Source organism: Rhinoderma darwinii, unplaced genomic scaffold (assembly GCF_050947455.1).
Source record: "Rhinoderma darwinii isolate aRhiDar2 unplaced genomic scaffold, aRhiDar2.hap1 Scaffold_649, whole genome shotgun sequence".
Classification (NCBI taxonomy): domain Eukaryota; kingdom Metazoa; phylum Chordata; class Amphibia; order Anura; family Rhinodermatidae; genus Rhinoderma; species Rhinoderma darwinii.
In genome coordinates, this window is record NW_027464205.1 from 1 (window position 1) to 22,038 (window position 22,038).

The window sequence follows — 22,038 nt, forward strand, 5'->3', positions numbered from 1 at the left end:
GATGCCTATTTTCCATTTTGCAGTCCCTTGTCTCCCTCTTGTGGCCTCCTGGAGGCAACTAGCTGTGCAAAAAAAAGACAGCCTGGGGGCCGGCTGTTGCAGTGTTGCCCTCTCAGGCAACACTGAGTGACTGACTGACCGCACCGTCTTATATAAAGTTCAGACGGAACTTTGCACGTGTCATAGTGGAGACCTCAGGAGCCAGAGCCAGCTTTCTGACATCATAATGGGGCCTCAGAGATAAAAGCCTGGGCCCAGGCAGTGTTGGTCAGTGCTGCTCAGCAGGCAGCACTGGACTGGATTAAAGCTGATACAAGGTGTGAAAGGAGAAGGGGTGGCAGTGGACATGCACTTACTGCTGCTGCTGCTGCTGCTGCCAGTGTTTGCACGGCAGGAGGGCATTTGGGCGTTGCCAGGAAGGCGTTTTTATGTCGATTCCTCCTCTTTCAGCACTGCATTGTGGTGCAAGCAAAAGAAGCAAAACGCGCGGCACGTTCGGGTTATCGCTTCTCGGCCTTTTGGCTAAGATCAAGTGTAGTATCTGTTCTTATCAGTTTAATATCTGATACGTCCCCTATCTGGGACCATATATTAAATGGATTTTTAGAACAGGGAGATGGAAATAGAGCTTGCTCTGTCCACTCCATGCATTGACCTGGTATTGCAGTATTTCCAGGACCGGTGCACCCTTTCCTTATGTGTTTACTAAAATCAGATTCCAAAAGTGCTTTTTGTGTTTGCCATTGTTTTTGTCTTTCGGATGGGATCTCCCCTTTTAATCCCATTATTTCAACACCTGTTGGACAATGCATTTGTACAGTCATGTGTGATAATGAGCTAATTTATTAAATGCAATTAATTAATACATTGCCACCTCTTGTTTTGTGTCGTCTGTGTTTCTGTGTTTCCGGCATTTCACATTGGAACAGCTCATTCACCTTCCTTGTCTTCTCTCCGCCCTCCCTCCTAGGTAGGTTAAAGAGCTGCACCTGAGCCAGCCACTGATTGATGCAGCACCATAGTCAAATAGTGGAGTGGAGTAGGGGAACAGCAAACAGCCATTAAAGCAGCCAGCCCGCCCGCCCGCCCGCCCGCCCGTCACAATGGACCTACCTGTGTACACTAGATGGATGTGATGGAATGTACTGTGGTCCCTACATTTCAAGAAGAAGTAAGAATTGCAGTTGCAACAAACCCTTCCTTGCCTACAAAGAGAGCAGCAATTTGGATTTGTTACTATGTTACCTGGAAGAATAACAAACTGTGCAAGGATGGAGGTTGTAGGAGCAAGGAGAACAAGTTGTCTGTAAAGTTGGTGGATGCCTATTTTTCCATTTTGCAGTCCCTTGTCTCCCTCTTGTGGCCTCCTGGAGGCAACTAGCTGTGCAAAAAAAAGACAGCCTGGGGGCCGGCTGTTGCAGTGTTGCCCTCTCAGGCAACACTGAGTGACTGACTGAGCCGCACCGTCTTATATAAAGTTCAGACGGAACTTTGCACGTGTCATAGTGGAGACCCAGGAGCCAGAGCCAGCTTTCTGACATCATAATGGGGCCTCAGAGATAAAAGCCTGGGCCCAGGCAGTGTTGGTCAGTGCTGCTCAGCAGGCAGCACTGGACTGGATTAAAGCTGATACAAGGTGTGAAAGGAGAAGGGGTGGCAGTGGGCATGCACTTACTGGTGCTGCTGCTGCTGCTGCTGCCAGTGTTTGCACGGCAGGAGGGCATTTGGGCGTTGCCAGGAAGGCGTTTTTATGTCGATTCCTCCTCTTTCAGCACTGCATTGTGGTGCAAGCAAAAGAAGCAAAACGCGCGGCACGTTTGGGTTATCGCTTCTCGGCCTTTTGGCTAAGATCAAGTGTAGTATCTGTTCTTATCAGTTTAATATCTGATACGTCCCCTATCTGGGGACCATATATGAAATGGATTTTTAGAACAGGGAGATGGAAATAGAGCTTGCTCTGTCCACTCCACGCATTGACCTGGTATTGCAGTATTTCCAGGACCGGTGCACCCTTTCCTTATGTGTTTACTAAAATCAGATTCCAAAAGTGCTTTTTGTGTTTGCCATTGTTTTTGTCTTTCGGATGGGATCTCCCCTTTTAATCCCATTATTTCAACACCTGTTGGACAATGCATTTGTACAGTCATGTGTGATAATGAGCTAATTTATTAAATGCAATTAATTAATACATTGCCACCTCTTGTTTTGTGTCGTCTGTGTTTCTGTGTTTCCGGCATTTCACATTGGAACAGCTCATTCACCTTCCTTGTCTTCTCTCCGCCCTCCCTCCTAGGTAGGTTAAAGAGCTGCACCTGAGCCAGCCACTGATTGATGCAGCACCATAGTCAAATAGTGGAGTGGAGTAGGGGAACAGCAAACAGCCATTAAAGCAGCCAGCCCGCCCGCCCGCCCGCCCGCCCGTCACAATGGACCTACCTGTGTACACTAGATGGATGTGATGGAATGTACTGTGGTCCCTACATTTCAAGAAGAAGTAAGAATTGCAGTTGCAACAAACCCTTGCTTGCCTACAAAGAGAGCAGCAATTTGGATTTGTTACTATGTTACCTGGAAGAATAACAAACTGTGCAAGGATGGAGGTTGTAGGAGCAAGGAGAACAAGTTGTCTGTAAAGTTGGTGGATGCCTATTTTCCATTTTGCAGTCCCTTGTCTCCCTCTTGTGGCCTCCTGGAGGCAACTAGCTGTGCAAAAAAAAGACAGCCTGGGGGCCGGCTGTTGCAGTGTTGCCCTCTCAGGCAACACTGAGTGACTGACTGAGCCGCACCGTCTTATATAAAGTTCAGACGGAACTTTGCACGTGTCATAGTGGAGACCTCAGGAGCCAGAGCCAGCTTTCTGACATCATAATGGGGCCTCAGAGATAAAAGCCTGGGCCCAGGCAGTGTTGGTCAGTGCTGCTCAGCAGGCAGCACTGGACTGGATTAAAGCTGATACAAGGTGTGAAAGGAGAAGGGGTGGCAGTGGGCATGCACTTACTGGTGCTGCTGCTGCTGCTGCTGCCAGTGTTTGCACGGCAGGAGGGCATTTGGGCGTTGCCAGGAAGGCGTTTTTATGTCGATTCCTCCTCTTTCAGCACTGCATTGTGGTGCAAGCAAAAGAAGCAAAACGCGCGGCACGTTTGGGTTATCGCTTCTCGGCCTTTTGGCTAAGATCAAGTGTAGTATCTGTTCTTATCAGTTTAATATCTGATACGTCCCCTATCTGGGGACCATATATGAAATGGATTTTTAGAACAGGGAGATGGAAATAGAGCTTGCTCTGTCCACTCCACGCATTGACCTGGTATTGCAGTATTTCCAGGACCGGTGCACCCTTTCCTTATGTGTTTACTAAAATCAGATTCCAAAAGTGCTTTTTGTGTTTGCCATTGTTTTTGTCTTTCGGATGGGATCTCCCCTTTTAATCCCATTATTTCAACACCTGTTGGACAATGCATTTGTACAGTCATGTGTGATAATGAGCTAATTTATTAAATGCAATTAATTAATACATTGCCACCTCTTGTTTTGTGTCGTCTGTGTTTCTGTGTTTCCGGCATTTCACATTGGAACAGCTCATTCACCTTCCTTGTCTTCTCTCCGCCCTCCCTCCTAGGTAGGTTAAAGAGCTGCACCTGAGCCAGCCACTGATTGATGCAGCACCATAGTCAAATAGTGGAGTGGAGTAGGGGAACAGCAAACAGCCATTAAAGCAGCCAGCCCGCCCGCCCGCCCGTCACAATGGACCTACCTGTGTACACTAGATGGATGTGATGGAATGTACTGTGGTCCCTACATTTCAAGAAGAAGTAAGAATTGCAGTTGCAACAAACCCTTGCTTGCCTACAAAGAGAGCAGCAATTTGGATTTGTTACTATGTTACCTGGAAGAATAACAAACTGTGCAAGGATGGAGGTTGTAGGAGCAAGGAGAACAAGTTGTCTGTAAAGTTGGTGGATGCCTATTTTCCATTTTGCAGTCCCTTGTCTCCCTCTTGTGGCCTCCTGGAGGCAACTAGCTGTGCAAAAAAAAGACAGCCTGGGGGCCGGCTGTTGCAGTGTTGCCCTCTCAGGCAACACTGAGTGACTGACTGAGCCGCACCGTCTTATATAAAGTTCAGACGGAACTTTGCACGTGTCATAGTGGAGACCTCAGGAGCCAGAGCCAGCTTTCTGACATCATAATGGGGCCTCAGAGATAAAAGCCTGGGACCAGGCAGTGTTGGTCAGTGCTGCTCAGCAGGCAGCACTGGACTGGATTAAAGCTGATACAAGGTGTGAAAGGAGAAGGGGTGGCAGTGGGCATGCACTTACTGCTGCTGCTGCTGCTGCTGCCAGTGTTTGCACGGCAGGAGGGCATTTGGGCGTTGCCAGGAAGGCGTTTTTATGTCGATTCCTCCTCTTTCAGCACTGCATTGTGGTGCAAGCAAAAGAAGCAAAACGCGCGGCACGTTCGGGTTATCGCTTCTCGGCCTTTTGGCTAAGATCAAGTGTAGTATCTGTTCTTATCAGTTTAATATCTGATATGTCCCCTATCTGGGGACCATATATTAAATGGATTTTTAGAACAGGGAGATGGAAATAGAGCTTGCTCTGTCCACTCCATGCATTGACCTGGTATTGCAGTATTTCCAGGACCGGTGCACCCTTTCCTTATGTGTTTACTAAAATCAGATTCCAAAAGTGCTTTTTGTGTTTGCCATTGTTTTTGTCTTTCGGATGGGATCTCCCCTTTTAATCCCATTATTTCAACACCTGTTGGACAATGCATTTGTACAGTCATGTGTGATAATGAGCTAATTTATTAAATGCAATTAATTAATACATTGCCACCTCTTGTTTTGTGTCGTCTGTGTTTCTGTGTTTCCGGCATTTCACATTGGAACAGCTCATTCACCTTCCTTGTCTTCTCTCCGCCCTCCCTCCTAGGTAGGTTAAAGAGCTGCACCTGAGCCAGCCACTGATTGATGCAGCACCATAGTCAAATAGTGGAGTGGAGTAGGGGAACAGCAAACAGCCATTAAAGCAGCCAGCCCGCCCGCCCGCCCGCCCGCCCGTCACAATGGACCTACCTGTGTACACTAGATGGATGTGATGGAATGTACTGTGGTCCCTACATTTCAAGAAGAAGTAAGAATTGCAGTTGCAACAAACCCTTCCTTGCCTACAAAGAGAGCAGCAATTTGGATTTGTTACTATGTTACCTGGAAGAATAACAAACTGTGCAAGGATGGAGGTTGTAGGAGCAAGGAGAACAAGTTGTCTGTAAAGTTGGTGGATGCCTATTTTCCATTTTGCAGTCCCTTGTCTCCCTCTTGTGGCCTCCTGGAGGCAACTAGCTGTGCAAAAAAAAGACAGCCTGGGGGCCGGCTGTTGCAGTGTTGCCCTCTCAGTCAACACTGAGTGACTGACTGAGCCGCACCGTCTTATATAAAGTTCAGACGGAACTTTGCACGTGTCATAGTGGAGACCTCAGGAGCCAGAGCCAGCTTTCTGACATCATAATGGGGCCTCAGAGATAAAAGCCTGGGCCCAGGCAGTGTTGGTCAGTGCTGCTCAGCAGGCAGCACTGGACTGGATTAAAGCTGATACAAGGTGTGAAAGGAGAAGGGGTGGCAGTGGGCATGCACTTACTGCTGCTGCTGCTGCTGCTGCTGCTGCCAGTGTTTGCACGGCAGGAGGGCATTTGGGCGTTGCCAGGAAGGCGTTTTTATGTCGATTCCTCCTCTTTCAGCACTGCATTGTGGTGCAAGCAAAAAAAGCAAAACGCGCGGCACGTTCGGGTTATCGCTTCTCGGCCTTTTGGCTAAGATCAAGTGTAGTATCTGTTCTTATCAGTTTAATATCTGATACGTCCCCTATCTGGGGACCATATATTAAATGGATTTTTAGAACAGGGAGATGGAAATAGAGCTTGCTCTGTCCACTCCACGCATTGACCTGGTATTGCAGTATTTCCAGGACCGGTGCACCCTTTCCTTATGTGTTTACTAAAATCAGATTCCAAAAGTGCTTTTTGTGTTTGCCATTGTTTTTGTCTTTCGGATGGGATCTCCCCTTTTAATCCCATTATTTCAACACCTGTTGGACAATGCATTTGTACAGTCATGTGTGATAATGAGCTAATTTATTAAATGCAATTAATTAATACATTGCCACCTCTTGTTTTGTGTCGTCTGTGTTTCTGTGTTTCCGGCATTTCACATTGGAACAGCTCATTCACCTTCCTTGTCTTCTCTCCGCCCTCCCTCCTAGGTAGGTTAAAGAGCTGCACCTGAGCCAGCCACTGATTGATGCAGCACCATAGTCAAATAGTGGAGTGGAGTAGGGGAACAGCAAACAGCCATTAAAGCAGCCAGCCAGCCCGCCCGCCCGCCCGCCCGCCCGTCACAATGGACCTACCTGTGTACACTAGATGGATGTGATGGAATGTACTGTGGTCCCTACATTTCAAGAAGAAGTAAGAATTGCAGTTGCAACAAACCCTTGCTTGCCTACAAAGAGAACAGCAATTTGGATTTGTTACTATGTTACCTGGAAGAATAACAAACTGTGCAAGGATGGAGGTTGTAGGAGCAAGGAGAACAAGTTGTCTGTAAAGTTGGTGGATGCCTATTTTCCATTTTGCAGTCCCTTGTCTCCCTCTTGTGGCCTCCTGGAGGCAACTAGCTGTGCAAAAAAAAGACAGCCTGGGGGCCGGCTGTTGCAGTGTTGCCCTCTCAGGCAACACTGAGTGACTGACTGACCGCACCGTCTTATATAAAGTTCAGACGGAACTTTGCACGTGTCATAGTGGAGACCTCAGGAGCCAGAGCCAGCTTTCTGACATCATAATGGGGCCTCAGAGATAAAAGCCTGGGCCCAGGCAGTGTTGGTCAGTGCTGCTCAGCAGGCAGCACTGGACTGGATTAAAGCTGATACAAGGTGTGAAAGGAGAAGGGGTGGCAGTGGGCATGCACTTACTGCTGCTGCTGCTGCTGCTGCCAGTGTTTGCACGGCAGGAGGGCATTTGGGCGTTGCCAGGAAGGCGTTTTTATGTCGATTCCTCCTCTTTCAGCACTGCATTGTGGTGCAAGCAAAAGAAGCAAAACGCGCGGCACGTTCGGGTTATCGCTTCTCGGCCTTTTGGCTAAGATCAAGTGTAGTATCTGTTCTTATCAGTTTAATATCTGATACGTCCCCTATCTGGGGACCATATATTAAATGGATTTTTAGAACAGGGAGATGGAAATAGAGCTTGCTCTGTCCACTCCATGCATTGACCTGGTATTGCAGTATTTCCAGGACCGGTGCACCCTTTCCTTATGTGTTTACTAAAATCAGATTCCAAAAGTGCTTTTTGTGTTTGCCATTGTTTTTGTCTTTCGGATGGGATCTCCCCTTTTAATCCCATTATTTCAACACCTGTTGGACAATGCATTTGTACAGTCATGTGTGATAATGAGCTAATTTATTAAATGCAATTAATTAATACATTGCCACCTCTTGTTTTGTGTCGTCTGTGTTTCTGTGTTTCCGGCATTTCACATTGGAACAGCTCATTCACCTTCCTTGTCTTCTCTCCGCCCTCCCTCCTAGGTAGGTTAAAGAGCTGCACCTGAGCCAGCCACTGATTGATGCAGCACCATAGTCAAATAGTGGAGTGGAGTAGGGGAACAGCAAACAGCCATTAAAGCAGCCAGCCCGCCCGCCCGCCCGTCACAATGGACCTACCTGTGTACACTAGATGGATGTGATGGAATGTACTGTGGTCCCTACATTTCAAGAAGAAGTAAGAATTGCAGTTGCAACAAACCCTTGCTTGCCTACAAAGAGAGCAGCAATTTGGATTTGTTACTATGTTACCTGGAAGAATAACAAACTGTGCAAGGATGGAGGTTGTAGGAGCAAGGAGAACAAGTTGTCTGTAAAGTTGGTGGATGCCTATTTTCCATTTTGCAGTCCCTTGTCTCCCTCTTGTGGCCTCCTGGAGGCAACTAGCTGTGCAAAAAAAAGACAGCCTGGGGGCCGGCTGTTGCAGTGTTGCCCTCTCAGGCAACACTGAGTGACTGACTGAGCCGCACCGTCTTATATAAAGTTCAGACGGAACTTTGCACGTGTCATAGTGGAGACCTCAGGAGCCAGAGCCAGCTTTCTGACATCATAATGGGGCCTCAGAGATAAAAGCCTGGGACCAGGCAGTGTTGGTCAGTGCTGCTCAGCAGGCAGCACTGGACTGGATTAAAGCTGATACAAGGTGTGAAAGGAGAAGGGGTGGCAGTGGGCATGCACTTACTGCTGCTGCTGCTGCTGCTGCCAGTGTTTGCACGGCAGGAGGGCATTTGGGCGTTGCCAGGAAGGCGTTTTTATGTCGATTCCTCCTCTTTCAGCACTGCATTGTGGTGCAAGCAAAAGAAGCAAAACGCGCGGCACGTTCGGGTTATCGCTTCTCGGCCTTTTGGCTAAGATCAAGTGTAGTATCTGTTCTTATCAGTTTAATATCTGATACGTCCCTATCTGGGGACCATATATTAAATGGATTTTTAGAACAGGGAGATGGAAATAGAGCTTGCTCTGTCCACTCCACGCATTGACCTGGTATTGCAGTATTTCCAGGACCGGTGCACCCTTTCCTTATGTGTTTACTAAAATCAGATTCCAAAAGTGCTTTTTGTGTTTGCCATTGTTTTTGTCTTTCGGATGGGATCTCCCCTTTTAATCCCATTATTTCAACACCTGTTGGACAATGCATTTGTACAGTCATGTGTGATAATGAGCTAATTTATTAAATGCAATTAATTAATACATTGCCACCTCTTGTTTTGTGTCGTCTGTGTTTCTGTGTTTCCGGCATTTCACATTGGAACAGCTCATTCACCTTCCTTGTCTTCTCTCCGCCCTCCCTCCTAGGTAGGTTAAAGAGCTGCACCTGAGCCAGCCACTGATTGATGCAGCACCATAGTCAAATAGTGGAGTGGAGTAGGGGAACAGCAAACAGCCATTAAAGCAGCCAGCCAGCCCGCCCGCCCGCCCGCCCGCCCGTCACAATGGACCTACCTGTGTACACTAGATGGATGTGATGGAATGTACTGTGGTCCCTACATTTCAAGAAGAAGTAAGAATTGCAGTTGCAACAAACCCTTGCTTGCCTACAAAGAGAACAGCAATTTGGATTTGTTACTATGTTATCTGGAAGAATAACAAACTGTGCAAGGATGGAGGTTGTAGGAGCAAGGAGAACAAGTTGTCTGTAAAGTTGGTGGATGCCTATTTTCCATTTTGCAGTCCCTTGTCTCCCTCTTGTGGCCTCCTGGAGGCAACTAGCTGTGCAAAAAAAAGACAGCCTGGGGGCCGGCTGTTGCAGTGTTGCCCTCTCAGGCAACACTGAGTGACTAACTGAGCCGCACCGTCTTATATAAAGTTCAGACGGAACTTTGCACGTGTCATAGTGGAGACCTCAGGAGCCAGAGCCAGCTTTCTGACATCATAATGGGGCCTCAGAGATAAAAGCCTGGGCCCAGGCAGTGTTGGTCAGTGCTGCTCAGCAGGCAGCACTGGACTGGATTAAAGCTGATACAAGGTGTGAAAGGAGAAGGGGTGGCAGTGGGCATGCACTTACTGCTGCTGCTGCTGCCAGTGTTTGCACGGCAGGAGGGCATTTGGGCGTTGCCAGGAAGGCGTTTTTATGTCGATTCCTCCTCTTTCAGCACTGCATTGTGGTGCAAGCAAAAGAAGCAAAACGCGCGGCACGTTCGGGTTATCGCTTCTCGGCCTTTTGGCTAAGATCAAGTGTAGTATCTGTTCTTATCAGTTTAATATCTGATACGTCCCCTATCTGGGGACCATATATTAAATGGATTTTTAGAACAGGGAGATGGAAATAGAGCTTGCTCTGTCCACTCCACGCATTGACCTGGTATTGCAGTATTTCCAGGACCGGTGCACCCTTTCCTTATGTGTTTACTAAAATCAGATTCCAAAAGTGCTTTTTGTGTTTGCCATTGTTTTTGTCTTTCGGATGGGATCTCCCCTTTTAATCCCATTATTTCAACACCTGTTGGACAATGCATTTGTACAGTCATGTGTGATAATGAGCTAATTTATTAAATGCAATTAATTAATACATTGCCACCTCTTGTTTTGTGTCGTCTGTGTTTCTGTGTTTCCGGCATTTCACATTGGAACAGCTCATTCACCTTCCTTGTCTTCTCTCCGCCCTCCCTCCTAGGTAGGTTAAAGAGCTGCACCTGAGCCAGCCACTGATTGATGCAGCACCATAGTCAAATAGTGGAGTGGAGTAGGGGAACAGCAAACAGCCATTAAAGCAGCCAGCCCGCCCGCCCGCCCGCCCGCCCGTCACAATGGACCTACCTGTGTACACTAGATGGATGTGATGGAATGTACTGTGGTCCCTACATTTCAAGAAGAAGTAAGAATTGCAGTTGCAACAAACCCTTCCTTGCCTACAAAGAGAGCAGCAATTTGGATTTGTTACTATGTTACCTGGAAGAATAACAAACTGTGCAAGGATGGAGGTTGTAGGAGCAAGGAGAACAAGTTGTCTGTAAAGTTGGTGGATGCCTATTTTCCATTTTGCAGTCCCTTGTCTCCCTCTTGTGGCCTCCTGGAGGCAACTAGCTGTGCAAAAAAAAGACAGCCTGGGGGCCGGCTGTTGCAGTGTTGCCCTCTCAGGCAACACTGAGTGACTGACTGAGCCGCACCGTCTTATATAAAGTTCAGACGGAACTTTGCACGTGTCATAGTGGAGACCTCAGGAGCCAGAGCCAGCTTTCTGACATCATAATGGGGCCTCAGAGATAAAAGCCTGGGCCCAGGCAGTGTTGGTCAGTGCTGCTCAGCAGGCAGCACTGGACTGGATTAAAGCTGATACAAGGTGTGAAAGGAGAAGGGGTGGCAGTGGGCATGCACTTACTGGTGCTGCTGCTGCTGCTGCTGCCAGTGTTTGCACGGCAGGAGGGCATTTGGGCGTTGCCAGGAAGGCGTTTTTATGTCGATTCCTCCTCTTTCAGCACTGCATTGTGGTGCAAGCAAAAGAAGCAAAACGCGCGGCACGTTTGGGTTATCGCTTCTCGGCCTTTTGGCTAAGATCAAGTGTAGTATCTGTTCTTATCAGTTTAATATCTGATACGTCCCCTATCTGGGGACCATATATGAAATGGATTTTTAGAACAGGGAGATGGAAATAGAGCTTGCTCTGTCCACTCCACGCATTGACCTGGTATTGCAGTATTTCCAGGACCGGTGCACCCTTTCCTTATGTGTTTACTAAAATCAGATTCCAAAAGTGCTTTTTGTGTTTGCCATTGTTTTTGTCTTTCGGATGGGATCTCCCCTTTTAATCCCATTATTTCAACACCTGTTGGACAATGCATTTGTACAGTCATGTGTGATAATGAGCTAATTTATTAAATGCAATTAATTAATACATTGCCACCTCTTGTTTTGTGTCGTCTGTGTTTCTGTGTTTCCGGCATTTCACATTGGAACAGCTCATTCACCTTCCTTGTCTTCTCTCCGCCCTCCCTCCTAGGTAGGTTAAAGAGCTGCACCTGAGCCAGCCACTGATTGATGCAGCACCATAGTCAAATAGTGGAGTGGAGTAGGGGAACAGCAAACAGCCATTAAAGCAGCCAGCCCGCCCGCCCGCCCGTCACAATGGACCTACCTGTGTACACTAGATGGATGTGATGGAATGTACTGTGGTCCCTACATTTCAAGAAGAAGTAAGAATTGCAGTTGCAACAAACCCTTGCTTGCCTACAAAGAGAGCAGCAATTTGGATTTGTTACTATGTTACCTGGAAGAATAACAAACTGTGCAAGGATGGAGGTTGTAGGAGCAAGGAGAACAAGTTGTCTGTAAAGTTGGTGGATGCCTATTTTCCATTTTGCAGTCCCTTGTCTCCCTCTTGTGGCCTCCTGGAGGCAACTAGCTGTGCAAAAAAAAGACAGCCTGGGGGCCGGCTGTTGCAGTGTTGCCCTCTCAGGCAACACTGAGTGACTGACTGAGCCGCACCGTCTTATATAAAGTTCAGACGGAACTTTGCACGTGTCATAGTGGAGACCTCAGGAGCCAGAGCCAGCTTTCTGACATCATAATGGGGCCTCAGAGATAAAAGCCTGGGACCAGGCAGTGTTGGTCAGTGCTGCTCAGCAGGCAGCACTGGACTGGATTAAAGCTGATACAAGGTGTGAAAGGAGAAGGGGTGGCAGTGGGCATGCACTTACTGCTGCTGCTGCTGCTGCTGCCAGTGTTTGCACGGCAGGAGGGCATTTGGGCGTTGCCAGGAAGGCGTTTTTATGTCGATTCCTCCTCTTTCAGCACTGCATTGTGGTGCAAGCAAAAGAAGCAAAACGCGCGGCACGTTCGGGTTATCGCTTCTCGGCCTTTTGGCTAAGATCAAGTGTAGTATCTGTTCTTATCAGTTTAATATCTGATATGTCCCCTATCTGGGGACCATATATTAAATGGATTTTTAGAACAGGGAGATGGAAATAGAGCTTGCTCTGTCCACTCCATGCATTGACCTGGTATTGCAGTATTTCCAGGACCGGTGCACCCTTTCCTTATGTGTTTACTAAAATCAGATTCCAAAAGTGCTTTTTGTGTTTGCCATTGTTTTTGTCTTTCGGATGGGATCTCCCCTTTTAATCCCATTATTTCAACACCTGTTGGACAATGCATTTGTACAGTCATGTGTGATAATGAGCTAATTTATTAAATGCAATTAATTAATACATTGCCACCTCTTGTTTTGTGTCGTCTGTGTTTCTGTGTTTCCGGCATTTCACATTGGAACAGCTCATTCACCTTCCTTGTCTTCTCTCCGCCCTCCCTCCTAGGTAGGTTAAAGAGCTGCACCTGAGCCAGCCACTGATTGATGCAGCACCATAGTCAAATAGTGGAGTGGAGTAGGGGAACAGCAAACAGCCATTAAAGCAGCCAGCCCGCCCGCCCGCCCGCCCGCCCGTCACAATGGACCTACCTGTGTACACTAGATGGATGTGATGGAATGTACTGTGGTCCCTACATTTCAAGAAGAAGTAAGAATTGCAGTTGCAACAAACCCTTCCTTGCCTACAAAGAGAGCAGCAATTTGGATTTGTTACTATGTTACCTGGAAGAATAACAAACTGTGCAAGGATGGAGGTTGTAGGAGCAAGGAGAACAAGTTGTCTGTAAAGTTGGTGGATGCCTATTTTCCATTTTGCAGTCCCTTGTCTCCCTCTTGTGGCCTCCTGGAGGCAACTAGCTGTGCAAAAAAAAGACAGCCTGGGGGCCGGCTGTTGCAGTGTTGCCCTCTCAGGCAACACTGAGTGACTGACTGAGCCGCACCGTCTTATATAAAGTTCAGACGGAACTTTGCACGTGTCATAGTGGAGACCTCAGGAGCCAGAGCCAGCTTTCTGACATCATAATGGGGCCTCAGAGATAAAAGCCTGGGCCCAGGCAGTGTTGGTCAGTGCTGCTCAGCAGGCAGCACTGGACTGGATTAAAGCTGATACAAGGTGTGAAAGGAGAAGGGGTGGCAGTGGGCATGCACTTACTGCTGCTGCTGCTGCTGCTGCTGCTGCCAGTGTTTGCACGGCAGGAGGGCATTTGGGCGTTGCCAGGAAGGCGTTTTTATGTCGATTCCTCCTCTTTCAGCACTGCATTGTGGCGCAAGCAAAAGAAGCAAAACGCGCGGCACGTTCGGGTTATCGCTTCTCGGCCTTTTGGCTAAGATCAAGTGTAGTATCTGTTCTTATCAGTTTAATATCTGATACGTCCCCTATCTGGGGACCATATATTAAATGGATTTTTAGAACAGGGAGATGGAAATAGAGCTTGCTCTGTCCACTCCACGCATTGACCTGGTATTGCAGTATTTCCAGGACCGGTGCACACCCTTTCCTTATGTGTTTACTAAAATCAGATTCCAAAAGTGCTTTTTGTGTTTGCCATTGTTTTTGTCTTTCGGATGGGATCTCCCCTTTTAATCCCATTATTTCAACACCTGTTGGACAATGCATTTGTACAGTCATGTGTGATAATGAGCTAATTTATTAAATGCAATTAATTAATACATTGCCACCTCTTGTTTTGTGTCGTCTGTGTTTCTGTGTTTCCGGCATTTCACATTGGAACAGCTCATTCACCTTCCTTGTCTTCTCTCCGCCCTCCCTCCTAGGTAGGTTAAAGAGCTGCACCTGAGCCAGCCACTGATTGATGCAGCACCATAGTCAAATAGTGGAGTGGAGTAGGGGAACAGCAAACAGCCATTAAAGCAGCCAGCCCGCCCGCCCGCCCGTCACAATGGACCTACCTGTGTACACTAGATGGATGTGATGGAATGTACTGTGGTCCCTACATTTCAAGAAGAAGTAAGAATTGCAGTTGCAACAAACCCTTGCTTGCCTACAAAGAGAACAGCAATTTGGATTTGTTACTATGTTACCTGGAAGAATAACAAACTGTGCAAGGATGGAGGTTGTAGGAGCAAGGAGAACAAGTTGTCTGTAAAGTTGGTGGATGCCTATTTTCCATTTTGCAGTCCCTTGTCTCCCTCTTGTGGCCTCCTGGAGGCAACTAGCTGTGCAAAAAAAAGACAGCCTGGGGGCCGGCTGTTGCAGTGTTGCCCTCTCAGGCAACACTGAGTGACTGACTGACCGCACCGTCTTATATAAAGTTCAGACGGAACTTTGCACGTGTCATAGTGGAGACCTCAGGAGCCAGAGCCAGCTTTCTGACATCATAATGGGGCCTCAGAGATAAAAGCCTGGGCCCAGGCAGTGTTGGTCAGTGCTGCTCAGCAGGCAGCACTGGACTGGATTAAAGCTGATACAAGGTGTGAAAGGAGAAGGGGTGGCAGTGGGCATGCACTTACTGCTGCTGCTGCTGCTGCTGCCAGTGTTTGCACGGCAGGAGGGCATTTGGGCGTTGCCAGGAAGGCGTTTTTATGTCGATTCCTCCTCTTTCAGCACTGCATTGTGGTGCAAGCAAAAGAAGCAAAACGCGCGGCACGTTCGGGTTATCGCTTCTCGGCCTTTTGGCTAAGATCAAGTGTAGTATCTGTTCTTATCAGTTTAATATCTGATACGTCCCCTATCTGGGGACCATATATTAAATGGATTTTTAGAACAGGGAGATGGAAATAGAGCTTGCTCTGTCCACTCCATGCATTGACCTGGTATTGCAGTATTTCCAGGACCGGTGCACCCTTTCCTTATGTGTTTACTAAAATCAGATTCCAAAAGTGCTTTTTGTGTTTGCCATTGTTTTTGTCTTTCGGATGGGATCTCCCCTTTTAATCCCATTATTTCAACACCTGTTGGACAATGCATTTGTACAGTCATGTGTGATAATGAGCTAATTTATTAAATGCAATTAATTAATACATTGCCACCTCTTGTTTTGTGTCGTCTGTGTTTCTGTGTTTCCGGCATTTCACATTGGAACAGCTCATTCACCTTCCTTGTCTTCTCTCCGCCCTCCCTCCTAGGTAGGTTAAAGAGCTGCACCTGAGCCAGCCACTGATTGATGCAGCACCATAGTCAAATAGTGGAGTGGAGTAGGGGAACAGCAAACAGCCATTAAAGCAGCCAGCCCGCCCGCCCGCCCGTCACAATGGACCTACCTGTGTACACTAGATGGATGTGATGGAATGTACTGTGGTCCCTACATTTCAAGAAGAAGTAAGAATTGCAGTTGCAACAAACCCTTGCTTGCCTACAAAGAGAGCAGCAATTTGGATTTGTTACTATGTTACCTGGAAGAATAACAAACTGTGCAAGGATGGAGGTTGTAGGAGCAAGGAGAACAAGTTGTCTGTAAAGTTGGTGGATGCCTATTTTCCATTTTGCAGTCCCTTGTCTCCCTCTTGTGGCCTCCTGGAGGCAACTAGCTGTGCAAAAAAAAGACAGCCTGGGGGCCGGCTGTTGCAGTGTTGCCCTCTCAGGCAACACTGAGTGACTGACTGAGCCGCACCGTCTTATATAAAGTTCAGACGGAACTTTGCACGTGTCATAGTGGAGACCTCAGGAGCCAGAGCCAGCTTTCTGACATCATAATGGGGCCTCAGAGATAAAAGCCTGGGACCAGGCAGTGTTGGTCAGTGCTGCTCAGCAGGCAGCACTGGACTGGATTAAAGCTGATACAAGGTGTGAAAGGAGAAGGGGTGGCAGTGGGCATGCACTTACTGCTGCTGCTGCTGCTGCCAGTGTTTGCACGGCAGGAGGGCATTTGGGCGTTGCCAGGAAGGCGTTTTTATGTCGATTCCTCCTCTTTCAGCACTGCATTGTGGTGCAAGCAAAAGAAGCAAAACGCGCGGCACGTTCGGGTTATCGCTTCTCGGCCTTTTGGCTAAGATCAAGTGTAGTATCTGTTCTTATCAGTTTAATATCTGATACGTCCCTATCTGGGGACCATATATTAAATGGATTTTTAGAACAGGGAGATGGAAATAGAGCTTGCTCTGTCCACTCCACGCATTGACCTGGTATTGCAGTATTTCCAGGACCGGTGCACCCTTTCCTTATGTGTTTACTAAAATCAGATTCCAAAAGTGCTTTTTGTGTTTGCCATTGTTTTTGTCTTTCGGATGGGATCTCCCCTTTTAATCCCATTATTTCAACACCTGTTGGACAATGCATTTGTACAGTCATGTGTGATAATGAGCTAATTTATTAAATGCAATTAATTAATACATTGCCACCTCTTGTTTTGTGTCGTCTGTGTTTCTGTGTTTCCGGCATTTCACATTGGAACAGCTCATTCACCTTCCTTGTCTTCTCTCCGCCCTCCCTCCTAGGTAGGTTAAAGAGCTGCACCTGAGCCAGCCACTGATTGATGCAGCACCATAGTCAAATAGTGGAGTGGAGTAGGGGAACAGCAAACAGCCATTAAAGCAGCCAGCCAGCCCGCCCGCCCGCCCGCCCGCCCGTCACAATGGACCTACCTGTGTACACTAGATGGATGTGATGGAATGTACTGTGGTCCCTACATTTCAAGAAGAAGTAAGAATTGCAGTTGCAACAAACCCTTGCTTGCCTACAAAGAGAACAGCAATTTGGATTTGTTACTATGTTATCTGGAAGAATAACAAACTGTGCAAGGATGGAGGTTGTAGGAGCAAGGAGAACAAGTTGTCTGTAAAGTTGGTGGATGCCTATTTTCCATTTTGCAGTCCCTTGTCTCCCTCTTGTGGCCTCCTGGAGGCAACTAGCTGTGCAAAAAAAAGACAGCCTGGGGGCCGGCTGTTGCAGTGTTGCCCTCTCAGGCAACACTGAGTGACTAACTGAGCCGCACCGTCTTATATAAAGTTCAGACGGAACTTTGCACGTGTCATAGTGGAGACCTCAGGAGCCAGAGCCAGCTTTCTGACATCATAATGGGGCCTCAGAGATAAAAGCCTGGGCCCAGGCAGTGTTGGTCAGTGCTGCTCAGCAGGCAGCACTGGACTGGATTAAAGCTGATACAAGGTGTGAAAGGAGAAGGGGTGGCAGTGGGCATGCACTTACTGCTGCTGCTGCTGCTGCTGCCAGTGTTTGCACGGCAGGAGGGCATTTGGGCGTTGCCAGGAAGGCGTTTTTATGTCGATTCCTCCTCTTTCAGCACTGCATTGTGGTGCAAGCAAAAGAAGCAAAACGCGCGGCACGTTCGGGTTATCGCTTCTCGGCCTTTTGGCTAAGATCAAGTGTAGTATCTGTTCTTATCAGTTTAATATCTGATACGTCCCCTATCTGGGGACCATATATTAAATGGATTTTTAGAACAGGGAGATGGAAATAGAGCTTGCTCTGTCCACTCCACGCATTGACCTGGTATTGCAGTATTTCCAGGACCGGTGCACCCTTTCCTTATGTGTTTACTAAAATCAGATTCCAAAAGTGCTTTTTGTGTTTGCCATTGTTTTTGTCTTTCGGATGGGATCTCCCCTTTTAATCCCATTATTTCAACACCTGTTGGACAATGCATTTGTACAGTCATGTGTGATAATGAGCTAATTTATTAAATGCAATTAATTAATACATTGCCACCTCTTGTTTTGTGTCGTCTGTGTTTCTGTGTTTCCGGCATTTCACATTGGAACAGCTCATTCACCTTCCTTGTCTTCTCTCCGCCCTCCCTCCTAGGTAGGTTAAAGAGCTGCACCTGAGCCAGCCACTGATTGATGCAGCACCATAGTCAAATAGTGGAGTGGAGTAGGGGAACAGCAAACAGCCATTAAAGCAGCCAGCCCGCCCGCCCGCCCGCCCGCCCGTCACAATGGACCTACCTGTGTACACTAGATGGATGTGATGGAATGTACTGTGGTCCATACATTTCAAGAAGAAGTAAGAATTGCAGTTGCAACAAACCCTTCCTTGCCTACAAAGAGAGCAGCAATTTGGATTTGTTACTATGTTACCTGGAAGAATAACAAACTGTGCAAGGATGGAGGTTGTAGGAGCAAGGAGAACAAGTTGTCTGTAAAGTTGGTGGATGCCTATTTTCCATTTTGCAGTCCCTTGTCTCCCTCTTGTGGCCTCCTGGAGGCAACTAGCTGTGCAAAAAAAAGACAGCCTGGGGGCCGGCTGTTGCAGTGTTGCCCTCTCAGGCAACACTGAGTGACTGACTGAGCCGCACCGTCTTATATAAAGTTCAGACGGAACTTTGCACGTGTCATAGTGGAGACCTCAGGAGCCAGAGCCAGCTTTCTGACATCATAATGGGGCCTCAGAGATAAAAGCCTGGGCCCAGGCAGTGTTGGTCAGTGCTGCTCAGCAGGCAGCACTGGACTGGATTAAAGCTGATACAAGGTGTGAAAGGAGAAGGGGTGGCAGTGGGCATGCACTTACTGCTGCTGCTGCTGCTGCTGCTGCCAGTGTTTGCACGTCAGGAGGGCATTTGGGCGTTGCCAGGAAGGCGTTTTTATGTCGATTCCTCCTCTTTCAGCATTGCATTGTGGTGCAAGCAAAAGAAGCAAAACGCGCGGCACGTTTGGGTTATCGCTTCTCGGCCTTTTGGCTAAGATCAAGTGTAGTATCTGTTCTTATCAGTTTAATATCTGATACGTCCCCTATCTGGGGACCATATATGAAATGGATTTTTAGAACAGGGAGATGGAAATAGAGCTTGCTCTGTCCACTCCACGCATTGACCTGGTATTGCAGTATTTCCAGGACCGGTGCACCCTTTCCTTATGTGTTTACTAAAATCAGATTCCAAAAGTGCTTTTTGTGTTTGCCATTGTTTTTGTCTTTCGGATGGGATCTCCCCTTTTAATCCCATTATTTCAACACCTGTTGGACAATGCATTTGTACAGTCATGTGTGATAATGAGCTAATTTATTAAATGCAATTAATTAATACATTGCCACCTCTTGTTTTGTGTCGTCTGTGTTTCTGTGTTTCCGGCATTTCACATTGGAACAGCTCATTCACCTTCCTTGTCTTCTCTCCGCCCTCCCTCCTAGGTAGGTTAAAGAGCTGCACCTGAGCCAGCCACTGATTGATGCAGCACCATAGTCAAATAGTGGAGTGGAGTAGGGGAACAGCAAACAGCCATTAAAGCAGCCAGCCCGCCCGCCCGCCCGCCCGTCACAATGGACCTACCTGTGTACACTAGATGGATGTGATGGAATGTACTGTGGTCCCTACATTTCAAGAAGAAGTAAGAATTGCAGTTGCAACAAACCCTTGCTTGCCTACAAAGAGAGCAGCAATTTGGATTTGTTACTATGTTACCTGGAAGAATAACAAACTGTGCAAGGATGGAGGTTGTAGGAGCAAGGAGAACAAGTTGTCTGTAAAGTTGGTGGATGCCTATTTTCCATTTTGCAGTCCCTTGTCTCCCTCTTGTGGCCTCCTGGAGGCAACTAGCTGTGCAAAAAAAAGACAGCCTGGGGGCCGGCTGTTGCAGTGTTGCCCTCTCAGGCAACACTGAGTGACTGACTGAGCCGCACCGTCTTATATAAAGTTCAGACGGAACTTTGCACGTGTCATAGTGGAGACCTCAGGAGCCAGAGCCAGCTTTCTGACATCATAATGGGGCCTCAGAGATAAAAGCCTGGGACCAGGCAGTGTTGGTCAGTGCTGCTCAGCAGGCAGCACTGGACTGGATTAAAGCTGATACAAGGTGTGAAAGGAGAAGGGGTGTCAGTGGGCATGCACTTACTGCTGCTGCTGCTGCTGCTGCCAGTGTTTGCACGGCAGGAGGGCATTTGGGCGTTGCCAGGAAGGCGTTTTTATGTCGATTCCTCCTCTTTCAGCACTGCATTGTGGTGCAAGCAAAAGAAGCAAAACGCGCGGCACGTTCGGGTTATCGCTTCTCGGCCTTTTGGCTAAGATCAAGTGTAGTATCTGTTCTTATCAGTTTAATATCTGATACGTCCCTATCTGGGGACCATATATTAAATGGATTTTTAGAACAGGGAGATGGAAATAGAGCTTGCTCTGTCCACTCCACGCATTGACCTGGTATTGCAGTATTTCCAGGACCGGTGCACCCTTTCCTTATGTGTTTACTAAAATCAGATTCCAAAAGTGCTTTTTGTGTTTGCCATTGTTTTTGTCTTTCGGATGGGATCTCCCCTTTTAATCCCATTATTTCAACACCTGTTGGACAATGCATTTGTACAGTCATGTGTGATAATGAGCTAATTTATTAAATGCAATTAATTAATACATTGCCACCTCTTGTTTTGTGTCGTCTGTGTTTCTGTGTTTCCGGCATTTCACATTGGAACAGCTCATTCACCTTCCTTGTCTTCTCTCCGCCCTCCCTCCTAGGTAGGTTAAAGAGCTGCACCTGAGCCAGCCACTGATTGATGCAGCACCATAGTCAAATAGTGGAGTGGAGTAGGGGAACAGCAAACAGCCATTAAAGCAGCCAGCCCGCCCGCCCGCCCGTCACAATGGACCTACCTGTGTACACTAGATGGATGTGATGGAATGTACTGTGGTCCCTACATTTCAAGAAGAAGTAAGAATTGCAGTTGCAACAAACCCTTGCTTGCCTACAAAGAGAGCAGCAATTTGGATTTGTTACTATGTTACCTGGAAGAATAACAAACTGTGCAAGGATGGAGGTTGTAGGAGCAAGGAGAACAAGTTGTCTGTAAAGTTGGTGGATGCCTATTTTCCATTTTGCAGTCCCTTGTCTCCCTCTTGTGGCCTCCTGGAGGCAACTAGCTGTGCAAAAAAAAGACAGCCTGGGGGCCGGCTGTTGCAGTGTTGCCCTCTCAGGCAACACTGAGTGACTGACTGAGCCGCACCGTCTTATATAAAGTTCAGACGGAACTTTGCACGTGTCATAGTGGAGACCTCAGGAGCCAGAGCCAGCTTTCTGACATCATAATGGGGCCTCAGAGATAAAAGCCTGGGACCAGGCAGTGTTGGTCAGTGCTGCTCAGCAGGCAGCACTGGACTGGATTAAAGCTGATACAAGGTGTGAAAGGAGAAGGGGTGGCAGTGGGCATGCACTTACTGCTGCTGCTGCTGCTGCTGCCAGTGTTTGCACGGCAGGAGGGCATTTGGGCGTTGCCAGGAAGGCGTTTTTATGTCGATTCCTCCTCTTTCAGCACTGCATTGTGGTGCAAGCAAAAGAAGCAAAACGCGCGGCACGTTCGGGTTATCGCTTCTCGGCCTTTTGGCTAAGATCAAGTGTAGTATCTGTTCTTATCAGTTTAATATCTGATACGTCCCTATCTGGGGACCATATATTAAATGGATTTTTAGAACAGGGAGATGGAAATAGAGCTTGCTCTGTCCACTCCACGCATTGACCTGGTATTGCAGTATTTCCAGGACCGGTGCACCCTTTCCTTATGTGTTTACTAAAATCAGATTCCAAAAGTGCTTTTTGTGTTTGCCATTGTTTTTGTCTTTCGGATGGGATCTCCCCTTTTAATCCCATTATTTCAACACCTGTTGGACAATGCATTTGTACAGTCATGTGTGATAATGAGCTAATTTATTAAATGCAATTAATTAATACATTGCCACCTCTTGTTTTGTGTCGTCTGTGTTTCTGTGTTTCCGGCATTTCACATTGGAACAGCTCATTCACCTTCCTTGT

The 22,038-nt window shown here is 47.5% G+C and overlaps 17 non-coding genes across 17 annotated transcripts; all 17 read left to right on the top strand.

Moving 5' to 3' along the window:
• Nucleotides 1–502: 502 nt before the first annotated feature.
• On the top strand, nt 503–692 carry LOC142727772 (U2 spliceosomal RNA). The gene has a single exon (XR_012877242.1). It is a non-coding gene; the product is annotated as a U2 spliceosomal RNA (small nuclear RNA).
• A 1,132-nt stretch (nt 693–1,824) lies between these two features.
• Nucleotides 1,825–2,015, top strand: LOC142727736 (U2 spliceosomal RNA). Its single transcript, XR_012877209.1, has one exon. It is a non-coding gene; the product is annotated as a U2 spliceosomal RNA (small nuclear RNA).
• Nucleotides 2,016–3,147: 1,132 nt separating this feature from the next.
• LOC142727737 (U2 spliceosomal RNA) lies at nt 3,148–3,338 on the top strand. The gene has a single exon (XR_012877210.1). It is a non-coding gene; the product is annotated as a U2 spliceosomal RNA (small nuclear RNA).
• A 1,121-nt stretch (nt 3,339–4,459) lies between these two features.
• LOC142727714 (U2 spliceosomal RNA) lies at nt 4,460–4,650 on the top strand. Its single transcript, XR_012877189.1, has one exon. It is a non-coding gene; the product is annotated as a U2 spliceosomal RNA (small nuclear RNA).
• Nucleotides 4,651–5,785: 1,135 nt separating this feature from the next.
• On the top strand, nt 5,786–5,976 carry LOC142727786 (U2 spliceosomal RNA). The gene has a single exon (XR_012877252.1). It is a non-coding gene; the product is annotated as a U2 spliceosomal RNA (small nuclear RNA).
• Nucleotides 5,977–7,108: 1,132 nt separating this feature from the next.
• Nucleotides 7,109–7,299, top strand: LOC142727726 (U2 spliceosomal RNA). The gene has a single exon (XR_012877200.1). It is a non-coding gene; the product is annotated as a U2 spliceosomal RNA (small nuclear RNA).
• Nucleotides 7,300–8,420: 1,121 nt separating this feature from the next.
• On the top strand, nt 8,421–8,610 carry LOC142727761 (U2 spliceosomal RNA). Its single transcript, XR_012877232.1, has one exon. It is a non-coding gene; the product is annotated as a U2 spliceosomal RNA (small nuclear RNA).
• A 1,127-nt stretch (nt 8,611–9,737) lies between these two features.
• Nucleotides 9,738–9,928, top strand: LOC142727798 (U2 spliceosomal RNA). Its single transcript, XR_012877263.1, has one exon. It is a non-coding gene; the product is annotated as a U2 spliceosomal RNA (small nuclear RNA).
• Nucleotides 9,929–11,060: 1,132 nt separating this feature from the next.
• On the top strand, nt 11,061–11,251 carry LOC142727738 (U2 spliceosomal RNA). The gene has a single exon (XR_012877211.1). It is a non-coding gene; the product is annotated as a U2 spliceosomal RNA (small nuclear RNA).
• A 1,121-nt stretch (nt 11,252–12,372) lies between these two features.
• LOC142727715 (U2 spliceosomal RNA) lies at nt 12,373–12,563 on the top strand. The gene has a single exon (XR_012877190.1). It is a non-coding gene; the product is annotated as a U2 spliceosomal RNA (small nuclear RNA).
• Nucleotides 12,564–13,698: 1,135 nt separating this feature from the next.
• Nucleotides 13,699–13,889, top strand: LOC142727734 (U2 spliceosomal RNA). Its single transcript, XR_012877207.1, has one exon. It is a non-coding gene; the product is annotated as a U2 spliceosomal RNA (small nuclear RNA).
• Nucleotides 13,890–15,011: 1,122 nt separating this feature from the next.
• Nucleotides 15,012–15,202, top strand: LOC142727727 (U2 spliceosomal RNA). The gene has a single exon (XR_012877201.1). It is a non-coding gene; the product is annotated as a U2 spliceosomal RNA (small nuclear RNA).
• A 1,118-nt stretch (nt 15,203–16,320) lies between these two features.
• Nucleotides 16,321–16,510, top strand: LOC142727763 (U2 spliceosomal RNA). Its single transcript, XR_012877233.1, has one exon. It is a non-coding gene; the product is annotated as a U2 spliceosomal RNA (small nuclear RNA).
• A 1,133-nt stretch (nt 16,511–17,643) lies between these two features.
• Nucleotides 17,644–17,834, top strand: LOC142727810 (U2 spliceosomal RNA). The gene has a single exon (XR_012877274.1). It is a non-coding gene; the product is annotated as a U2 spliceosomal RNA (small nuclear RNA).
• A 1,132-nt stretch (nt 17,835–18,966) lies between these two features.
• On the top strand, nt 18,967–19,157 carry LOC142727739 (U2 spliceosomal RNA). The gene has a single exon (XR_012877212.1). It is a non-coding gene; the product is annotated as a U2 spliceosomal RNA (small nuclear RNA).
• Nucleotides 19,158–20,282: 1,125 nt separating this feature from the next.
• On the top strand, nt 20,283–20,472 carry LOC142727764 (U2 spliceosomal RNA). Its single transcript, XR_012877234.1, has one exon. It is a non-coding gene; the product is annotated as a U2 spliceosomal RNA (small nuclear RNA).
• Nucleotides 20,473–21,593: 1,121 nt separating this feature from the next.
• Nucleotides 21,594–21,783, top strand: LOC142727765 (U2 spliceosomal RNA). The gene has a single exon (XR_012877235.1). It is a non-coding gene; the product is annotated as a U2 spliceosomal RNA (small nuclear RNA).
• Nucleotides 21,784–22,038: the final 255 nt, after the last annotated feature.